General features: G+C 44.3%; 1 non-coding gene across 1 annotated transcript; it reads right to left on the minus strand.

The window, feature by feature from the left end:
- Positions 1 to 10,960: 10,960 nt before the first annotated feature.
- On the minus strand, positions 10,961 to 11,123 carry LOC119178818 (U1 spliceosomal RNA). Its single transcript, XR_005110787.2, has one exon. It is a non-coding gene; the product is annotated as a U1 spliceosomal RNA (small nuclear RNA).
- Between the last annotated feature and the right edge of the window lie 208 nt (positions 11,124 to 11,331).

The following is an 11,331-nucleotide window of genomic DNA, read 5'->3' on the forward strand; positions in this document are numbered from 1 at the left end:
AAAAAATTCAAGGCAAACCACTGAGAACAATTGTCTTCACGTCTATTAAATACGTATTCCTTTCTCTTAACTGCAAAAGTTCCGAAAAAAAAAAGAAATTGACATTGAGAGGTGTCGCAAAAGGTTTGACCCGATAAAGTGCCGCACTGAAGCAACGTAAAAAGCAATTTTATAGGAAGTGCAGCGGTACCAAAATAGATGGAAGTGGAGTGAATGCGTTAAGGCCCCTGAAGGCTAGGTGATTCACGAGCGCGCAAAGTTAATCCAGTTATAAGTGTGAGAGGCGGAGTGAAAAACTTTTTTATCGTGACAAGCGGGTCCCACTGTCTTTAAAATCACACCCTGAGTGTGCCAAATGAATGGTGACTTTTTTTTTTCACAGCAACAAAAAGGCAGCCCGTCCAGGCCATTACATCAGAGTCTTAAACCAGGCGAGCAGACATAGGCGATAAAAATGGCCAAAAAACAAACGTACACAAGCCCAAGTATATAAAAAGTAAACAACTGCAACGTGCTTTCATCCTCTATCTTTCCTGATAATCCAGTCTCTTCGATCACTTGTTGATCCCTTTAGCGGCAGTGCTGGTTTTTTGCAGACCAGAAGGCTTGTGCACAAAAATATTGTTTCCTGCATTGCTCAACTCCAACCCGACAGTTCAACTTCATATTTTGGAAGCTAAGGATTGCACCAGAGCATAAAAACACTGCTGCCTCGTCGAGAAGGGAGACTGTTTTTCCGAAATCTTGCCTTTTTGAACAAAACCTATTTTCTCCTTTCATTCGAACCACAAGGTTCATGCAGAAGTCTGGGCTAGAAGAATAAAGTGGAGGCGTCTTCCAAACCACCATGCAGTATGCTCCCAACAGCTCACATCCTTTACGGCGAGATGCGGCAGCGGAAAGTGCTGTCCGGCTGCGAAACACCTAAGCAGAGAATATGCCGCGTAAACACATGCATTAATTTTACGTTACTCGAACGGCGTTTTTGTGCTGTATAAAGAGCGCATAGCCTGCATGTAACTGACGCCGTCATTTTGCACGAGTCGACTATCCTCAATTCGCATAAGTTGCACATGTGCGATAGCAAAACCCTGAGAGCAAAACGAGTTACCGAGGCTGTTTTTGAGAAATACAAGCCTTTCTCCTTCAATATACATACCTCACAAACCGCAACAAAAGAAACACAGCGCTAGTGTGGATACTGAGCGTATATTAAGATAAGTTGCGTCAATGTATGCACGGAATCAAGAGGAGGAAATGGACATGGGCCAGCCATCTAGCACGTAGACAAGATAACCGCTGGTCATTAAGGGTAACGAACTGGATTTCTAGGGAAGGCAAGCGGGATAGGGGGAGACAGAAGGTTAGGTGGGCAGATGAGGTTAAGAAGTTTGCGGGTAATTGCGGGAAATGGGCACTAGCTAGCACAGGACCGAGCTGACTGGCGGAACAGTGGAGAGGCCGTTTTCCGGCAGTGGACGTAGTCAGGATGATGATGATGATGATGATGATGATGATGATGATGATGATGCACGGAAGGTTGCATGATAGCGTTGGAAGCGAGATGGTGCGACCTGAAGTGCCCGCATTGGCGGTGGAAGTACAAAAAGCGCGCGCGCACTTCCTGTGGGCGCGCACTCGCACCCGCACACTCGCACATGCGCATACACACGCAGACACTCAGGCACACTAACGCACAAAGGCAATCACATCGACACGCCTGCACACACACGCACGGCATGCGTGTGTGCATTGTCTGTGCGATAAAGCTCATCGATTAATCGTGCCGCTCGGCGTGAACACTGCTCCTCAGCAAGAGTGAACGTGTTGGGCATACCCGATATTCGCCGCGGGCAGCTGTCAATCAAACTGATTGACGTATGAACTCGGATATTAAGTTTTCTTGAGTTTTGGGTCACACAAGTTAGTTGAGTGTGAGAAGACCCCAGTTCAACTGATGACTGGCATGGTACCGATGCGACCGTCTTAAGATGTGGCCAAAAACGTCGGCGGGACTACGACTTCGCGTAATTAGTTTGGTAATAGCAGGTTCCGGCCTAACGAGCCAAGTATACTGCCGTGTCAAATTGATAATTAGCATAGCACACATGCTTGGGTGCTAATAGACGATGAAATTTACAAACAAGGCGCGCACCGGCCGAGCAGTGCACTGGAATGTGCTGGCTCACCAATATGATTGACACGTGGCCTCTGGCTTAACTGTGGTCGCGGTGTTGTAAGAAGCTCGGCCACAACTAAATTCAGAAGCAACCGGGATGATTATTGATGATATGTGGGGTTTTACCTCCCAAAACAAACATGATTATGGGAGAAGCCGTAGTAGAAAGCTCCGAAAATTTTGATCACCTGGGGTTCTTTAACGTGCACCCAAATCAGAGCACACAGGCCTACAGCATTTCCGCCTCCATCGGAAACGCAGCCGCCTTAGCTAGAAATCGATCGCGCGATCTGCAGGTCAGCAGCCGAGTACCTTAGTCACTAGACCGCCGTCGTGGGGCCAGGGCCGGATATTCTAAAACAGACTTAGTGCACGCTATAAAACCTTCAAAATAACTTTAAACACCCCGTACTTCTAAAAATATTATCACGAAAGGTTTCTGTCACTTCTATTGCAAGAGTGCGCACTCAGTGGAACGAACAAAAAAATGAAAGAACATGCCTGGTTTGAAAACACCACCGAATTTCATCGACTGTACTTGACGCGATGCCGGGTTCTATCGTTACCAGTGAAATGCGGGGCGCTGAGGGGTGGCCTAGAGTTTTGTACTGCTTGCTCATCCAAAAGGAGGTGTTGCCAGAACTCGGAAAGATGCCGAGCTGATTCCGAGCTTCGCCAAGCGTGGGCGCTCCTGAATAACTCCCCGGGACGCCAGTTTGTAATTGTAAAGCATCACAGTTACTTTCGCTGCATTTCCAAGCAAAGGATGTAATTTTCGCTGCATTCACGACCAGAGACGTGGCTGTGTTGTACAACACGCGCTTCCCACGAAACGACCCGGGTTCAACCCACTACTAAGACCGAGAATTATTTCTTAATTATATAATTATTTCTTACAAGTCTTCATTCACGCAAAAGTAATAATTTTTCGCTCTAAACCAGCGACGCCGACGCCGGAACTTCTCCGAAATGCGCTCTTTAACGCTATCACGTTAAAAATGCACAAATGGGTTTTCATGGGCAGAACTCGAGATTAGCAGGCAAGCACAAAAACTCCAGCCCAATGGTAAAGCGATCCGTTGGGTCAAGTAAGATGACTTGCCGCTTTTCATGAAAGGATACAAACACGACGAACATTTATTTGAATTTCGGCACTTGCTCATCGTAACGGAAAGTTCTTTTTTCCAGCGAAACAGGCGTGACCAGTTGCAGTATTACTCTTAAAGCTTCAATCCGAATATATGATCTGTAGCTTCATACTCTGCAGTTTTCTCATAAACAATAGCCGCCAATTCAATACTATAGAAGACAATTAAGCAAACTTGACTAATTAGCTTAACCAGCGTAATTTTACTTACGCCACAATATTTTGCCCTGTTCATGTGAGAAATCAGCAAAAACCGTATTGTCATAAAATGATTAGGCAAATATGTGCAGTCTAAAAATGCGCCCTGTATATGTCTCCACAAAAAAAAAATGTTTGTTTGACGGGTACAAAGCACTTCCTTGAAGAAAGTAATATTTTGTTCGGGAAAGCAGATATAACAGTATGCCATGGTTTCGGCTTGGCTCATCTTAGAGACTTCATTTAAAAAAAATACATTACCTTAGCTAGTATGTGCCGTTTCGTTTCTTCTGGTATTCCATATGCACAAACGTGCGTCCGTGCCTTTTATTCCAGTGAAACTATGCAGCCTGGCGCGTGTGTTAGGAGGCGGTGCACTTTGATCGGAACTTGTTACAAAGCGAAATTTCAGAAATAGCTGAAAAAGTAATCGCGTACTTGTACACCTGGCTACGTGCGAACACGCCTCAGCAATAGTTCTGCTAGATTAAACTGATTCTTGAGAACTTATTTCAATAATTTATTATATTGAAAGGTGACGACAAAACACTAACAGTATCAGAATCGATTTCCTATTTTAATTATTACCTGCTTCTGCACCCTATTAACAAGTTTAACATGAAAGAAAGTTTCAATGCAGCTCGGCGCACATTTAGCGAGTTATTCATATTGCAATAAATTATACTGACGCGTGAACATGTAGTTCACCTTGCAGAGGGGTGGAGACGCATAGGCTTGTACAGAACCAATGCTACTGGTAAGGTAGCTTCTGAAACTAGTGAATGTAAATCAGTACATTCTAAGAAAAAGTGCTAGATTCCTTATGCGCCAACAACCACAGGCCCAACAAATCAACATGGTATATTGAGGAAAACACAAGTACACTATTTCTTGATTATTGGTTAAAGTTTCATTTGCAGTGCCACTGCTTGATGGCCCTTCAAGCCGTAAACAAACAATAAAACAGTGTTCACACATCTTTCAGTCCTGATGTGGGTCATCAGTTGACTTCCGCACAGACCACTATGCAATATATGTTGAGTAGGTAAAGCCCCGCCACTCCAGTGAAATATTATCAAAAAATGAAACATGGCTTTTTATTATAAAGTCGGGGACCAATCTGACGACATACCAAAGCTTCACATACACCTGTGGCTGGCTGGGCTTGTAATTCAGCCGATACGTCAGAGGCGCATGTACTGCACACAGAATACCTAATGAATCATTCGAAGACAATTAAGATAAAGGTAGCAGGTATTTCACTCATAACAGCTGCAAAAAAGCGATGTTTACTTTTTTTGACTGCTGAAGAGAAAGATTTATTCCGGATGTTCTAGAGTGCATATGACACAGCTATCCAAGATGATTTTTGCTACTCTGATTGTAGCTTGTCTACATGGCCGAATTCCTTCTCAACGAAGAATGAACATCTCTCCATACACTGAAAGTGGGAAGGGCGCACACCTTCATAGTATGGTACGAGCTAGCCAACAGCAATCACGTCAAAGCGGAGGCACCCAAAGGCACCTTTCAATAGCCCTACCTAAACAGGTAGCCAGTAAAGTACGCCAAGAAAACATAAAAATTAATGACAACCCCTTTAGGCGACGCGTAGAAGTGCATAGGCCTCCGCCCATTCTCTAACGAGACATTCATTAGAAAGCTGTGACATGCTCACTCGATTGTACTGCACGACCCCGCTCCCCTTTCTTTTATTTCGTTCACAGACGTCTTCGCACCTCTTTCGGTTCCTCCAATAGCGAATTCGGGTCATTCATTTTGATTGCCCTAGAGGGTTATGGGAAGACATCTTGCATTTGAGTGGCCGGAGTCGACCACATAGCCTACTTTTTGGTGGTTCATTGTGAACGTCAGCCTGCTACTTGTAGCGTTCCAAACGCTCTTATTCTGAATCAAGATCTGGCCATGACACCACCAAGGGATGTGTAGCGTGCAGTAGCCGCTGCAGTTTGTATGGCGGTGAACATTTGAGAACGTCAGTCCGAATTTACGAAATGTAGGCCTTACATTCTTTGCAATCACGAGTTTCGAAACATATGTTGAGATTTTGAGTTAGGTTCTTTTCTATTCCCCATTGCACGCGTTCACCGAAGCTTACGTTCTGCACGTTGGAGCCAAGAACATTTTAAAAATTGGCAGAAGCAGAGTTGGTTTCCACAGATTCAAGAATATTCATTGCTGCATTCCCTGCATCTAGAAACCAAAGTTTTTCAAGCTAGCAGCTCGGATGACGATAGCGATCACAAAATTTCTGCAAAAAACTTTGCCATGCGGCCGCTGTTTTGATGCAATTTAGAGCTGGGCGATGCCCTTGATGAATGTTACGCGCTAAGGTTATAGTTTACTCAGTAGCTTCTCGCTCTGTCTTTGTTGCAGGGCGTCAAACCCGCAGCAAATCTTGCTACGATCGCTTATATATAGTGTGTCCTTGCGAACACTACGTCACCGTTACCTCAGGTGAGCTTGTGTGTGTGTTTTTTTTTGTTTCTCAAGCAATCACGCAGCCGAATCGGGATGATGCTTTGAGGGTGGAAGGTAGTGCCATGAGCATGATAACTTGTATTACGCGCTATTGTTATTGGCAGGTTTGTATCAGTCATTGTGAGAAAGAAAGAAGACATTTGCACGAAAAAAAGACGATGAATTTGCTAACTATTCTGAAGAGCTTTACGTTCTGCTGACCTCCAGTTACACGTTTCTTCCAGACGTAACGTGACAATATGATCGGTACTCAATCTAAGCACTGCACGTGCAAACACAGACAAAAGAAGGTAGTGAGGCGTCTCAGGACACGACAAGCGCCAACGAACAACAGTCAAGGCATACAACGTCAAAAAAAAGGCACAACAAACTATCTGCGTATGCTCAGGCAAGATGTGAACCGATCAATGCGAAAAAAGTAGGGTGAACGTTAGAGGAATCCAATGCTAATTGTTGGGCTTTAACATCTCAAAACCTCGAGATGGTTATTGGAGAAGCTTTAGTGTTGACGCCACAAATTTTGATCGTTGGGTTTTTTTTTACCGTGCGCCTAAAACTAAGTATCTGGGTCTTGAGCATTGCGGTGCCCATGGAAAGTTTGATCCCGCGACCATCGAGTAACAGCAGTTCCTTAGCTACTAAACCTCGATGGCAGGCGATGTTAAGACATTTGGTTTATTTGTTAATCAATTCAATCAACGGTTGACTCAGGCATGATTGGTTGTCTGTGTCTCCAATTCAAGTGGGGGCTGCACTCTGTACTGCCAATACTGATCCAGTAGACCAGGGAAGTCAACCGAATGCACGTTAAGATCCAAAAAGCACACACAGAACAAACAGACATAAAATAAGGCTGACATAACTAGCTTTTACTCGCAAATTCTTAGCTTACTGCAACAAAGCACAGACCAAAAATTCAATAGAAAGACGAGATCGTTGCTGAAGGAGTGACGTTGAAATACAAAGCGCCAACTGCTATATTGCCCCGTAAGGTAGCGGCAACAGCACTCGCTTAATTTTCATGCTGATCCAAGTGTAACGCGCGCTTGAAATTCCTCAGTTGTCAAAAATGGCTAAGTAGAACGATGTTTTTCAATACACTCTTTTTCTTTTAGCGTTCAATATGACAACTGGTTCGAGAAAAGGGCATCAATACATATCTCAGGAAATAAACAAGGAATACATACGACATTAAACAGCAAGCTGACGTCACTCCTACTGCTGTGCACACAAGTTTTTTTAAACGAAAAAAATATCATAGGCCGAGAGTAAACGCGGAGATTAAGATGATATGAAATTCGTAGGCTAGTAACCGCAATTTTTTTGTTTTCTTCTTTCCTTTTCCTTTCAAACAGGCTCCTATTTCGGCCCCAAAAAAGGCGTGTCCACAAATCGATTTGGAAGCGGCCGTCTCGCGGCATCATGTTTCGGTTCGTAATCGCGTTTACGGACAGCGAAAAGTTTTTCTTATGTAGGTTCCTCTTCCACGCTTTCAGGCCGCATTGCCGGTGCAATTGGACACTGGCACACATACACGACAAACCTCTTTTGACATTCCGAGAGATGGAAGGTTGAAAAGACACGCTAGATTAAGCTGGCTGGACAATGGTCGATTTCATTCGCGCACATCAAATTGAGCTCGGTTCTAGTCCTCAGCAAAAAGGGCGCACAGTTCGAAGCTGCATAAACATGCATAAGAAAAATACGGTTGATAAAGTTGGGTGAGCGATAAAGCTGGAATACTAGGTTCACATCCTATTTTTTATTTTTCTGAATAAATGGACTTGTCCGAACGAAGATGAGCAGTATGAGGTGGGTGACAATAGGGCGACGCTGGTAGACAGTGAAGAAGAAGTCCCTAGAGGCACAAATGCAAGTTTCCAGCTCGTGAGAATAGTGGTGTAAAAAACTGCGACTAGTGCAGAGTGACCATATTAAATGAACAATGAATGCAGGGTCGGAATAACGATAGTTTTGCTCCCAGATGATATGCTCACTTGATACCATCACTTCAGTGATTAAAATTCTGACATTATGATGGCTTGTTTTCTACTTAACATTTTTGGTGTTTGAAAATGAACCAATCAATAACATCAGTTCACGTGATTCGATTCCTAAAGGGCGTATGAGTGAGAAAATCGGGGGACGTCATACGCATGGTAGTGCTCTATCACCTCCAATACCCAGCGTTGGCCGTCATCGTGCACTTCAAGCTTGGACCGGCCTACAGCAGTGGGAGGCTACGCCCAGCAACCTAGCTCCAATGCACTGCCATGGTTATTTTAAATATAGGATTAGCACTACGTTTGATTCTTATTATCGCTGTGTCACATGTACAGATTATGTTGTCGACATTGGCATGAGCCGCCCCGCTATAGCTCTGAATTGGGACGTATAATCATCTGAATTTACGGGACCATCCGCATGAATGTAAAATACCTTACTATTTTCGGAATATTATAGTTTGTACCACTTACGAGAACGCCTACAGAATATTCGTCAGAGATTAGACTGGACGTTTCAGAATGCCACTCACCAAATTTTGTTGGAAGCCACTGTTTGCTGAAATTACATTCTTTCAGTACCCAAATTGAATACGTGCATTGGCCGCAGTGCACACCACCACACTTTTCTAGTCGATACCTAATCTTTTCCGTGTTCCTGACACACGCACCTCGCGTTTTCTAATCAATCTTGTGACGGATTACAATGCCTTGAGCGAGGTATTTCTTTCAGACTTTCCGCAGGATAACTTAAAACACCAATGTAGACATTGCACGACGTTTCTGCTGAAAAAAAAATAAAATATGCTTGATTCCTACATCATAGGAATTCGTATAACAAGAAAATAAAACGTCATCATACAGAAGCAGTTTAGTGCCTATTGTAAATTCATACAAGAGAGCTTATACAATTATTGGTTGGACAGTTAAACACCGTCTAACGGTAATGCATCCACATTGACGCTTAGTGACTCATCGCCGACCCCACAGCTAACGTCTAAGGTTAATTATTGATTATTTATCATACATGCTCTTGTGTTCATCATTGGTTTTGTACCTGTAGTAACGCCCTAACCGAATGCACGTGATTTTGTCGCGACACTTGCTCCTTCGCGACGGCTGCCACCACATGTCGGCCGCAGTGTTATTAACGCGATAGCACCAAACAGCTCCTTTCGCAGAAACTCCGGCGTCGGCGTTATTATTTAAAAAAAAAATCATCGTATTATGCGCGACCGAATAATTGAGAAAAATTCAAATACAAATAAATAATAAAAAACTACTGGAGCACAGTGGGGACCGAATCAACGTTGTTCTGCTTCAAGTGGGGATCGGTCCTGGGCCGTTTGTTTGCCGAGCGAATGTTCTACTACAAGGCCACGCCTCGGCTTGTGTAAATAGTGAAAAGAACTTCGGCTTGCACATGCATTGAAAGTAGCTCTCTTGCTTCACAAACACATGCGTCCCGTATACATGCTTCCCAATTTAACATAGAATATTGCAATATTATTGTGGGGTACAAGCGTCCGTGGCCAACTGGCGTCAAAATATGTGATTATCATAATGGCCCCGTCGTTGAAAGCCGGTACCTCTTTGCAAAAGGCGCACACGCAACTTTGCCTATTTTCTGAAGGCCACGTAGTGTGTTCATAGCAATTTCGAAAAGATTTCATGCACTAAGTGTTCGAAGTACCCACTAAGCACAGAATGTCGCTATTGCGTTCAACTCCTAAAGGCGAAGCTTTAGACCCCCTATTATTTTTTTGTTCTTCGAATGAAAGCTATACCGTGCATACCCATATATTTTCAATAGAAGTTTAAAAGTTGGTCGATGTCAATATGCGAAGTTTGATACTCTCTAGTGTGGCACAAGTGACCCATAAAAGAATTTCGCGGCCCTGTTGTTTTTGCAATTTTCGGGTTAACTGCGACAGGCTACAAAGAAGCGCACGCTACGACGGCTACAGTGCATTTCGCATGCCAATTTTGCATTGAAGCAAGCGGCCCGATTTGCTATAAGCTAAGATAGAGAAAGCAAAACAAACCTTCGTTAACGAGATAATTTACAAAATAGGCCACTCTCTCACTCTCCACGTGAGATGCTAATGTAAAAAAAGGTGGGTGATACCTTGCATTCTTCGAAGTGTGCGCGAATAATAAGCATTCATGCCAACTGCAACCGAAGCGAGGAAGAGGGGCGCAGCCACATCGCCGGGAAGCGCCACGCGGGATTTAGGCTGACAGGTGATCTTTACTAGTTCTCCAGAAACGCGTGACGCGACAAGTGGCGGTGATGCATAGGCCTCCACGAAAGCAAATCCTTCGCTCGTCATTGTCTCTAAGAATTCGCGTGCTTTCGGTCAGGGCTTAGAAGGTCAGAACGGAACCAAAGAAAGTGGCACGAAGACAAGAAAAGAATGACTGATTATACGCTAACTTGAGCCAAGATACCCTACTCGTGGCGTGTTACTAAACTCCTCTGCCCAATGGACAGTTTCCAATAATCTGCTAGGTTGTTTGCTTGTATGGCTTGTTTTCCAACGAAAACTTCTCGTTTACAGACTGCTTTTCTCGCTAATATTGTTGTATTCGCGTGGTTGCGTGCCTTCGCTGGACTTTAGAGAGAGGAGAATTTCTTGTGCTCGTGTGCCTTTGCTGCACAATGAGCGAAAAAGGCAGTCTGTGAACAAGCGTTTTTGGTTGGTAAGCAAGCCTTACAGGAAAGCCGCAGAGTATGGCAAACTGTCCATTTATTTCTCCAGATGCAGCCATGGGGAGGTATGTTGTAAGAGCTTTGAGTAGTTCTCACTTAAAGCAAGAAAATGACACCTACAAAGCCATATCGGAGAAACCGGTTCTCAGTAGCTTGCACTATCCTCCGCCGCGCAAGTGTTTCAACGGGTATATAGATCTTCCTGTGGATTGTAAAAAAGGGGGAGAGCGCGACCGCAGTCCCCCACTACCAAAATTGCATGCCCCATCTGCCCCAGTTTGGGGTAGTGGCAGGGGTCAGCACGAGCGCAGTGCAATGCCCGCGCCTCTCCCTGGGGGCACCGCCATCTTGACCACGGTCACCCCGACACCAGGTAAGTATGCCAGACAACGGGTCGCACTCGGTCAGCGCCCATCGCGACGTCTTGTGTTATTCTGGTTAGGTGCAGACGACGGTGTAAGATCACTGTTTGCTTCTTGCATATTTTAAGGAGCCATTTGAAGAAACACTAATGACCCGCTAATATACGTAGCCCTGTTAAAAAAGTTGAACTTAGCTTAGATTAAGGATGAAAAAAGCTCAAGTTTGA

The sequence above is a fragment of the Rhipicephalus microplus genome, chromosome 1 (genome assembly GCF_043290135.1).
Source record: "Rhipicephalus microplus isolate Deutch F79 chromosome 1, USDA_Rmic, whole genome shotgun sequence".
Classification (NCBI taxonomy): domain Eukaryota; kingdom Metazoa; phylum Arthropoda; class Arachnida; order Ixodida; family Ixodidae; genus Rhipicephalus; species Rhipicephalus microplus.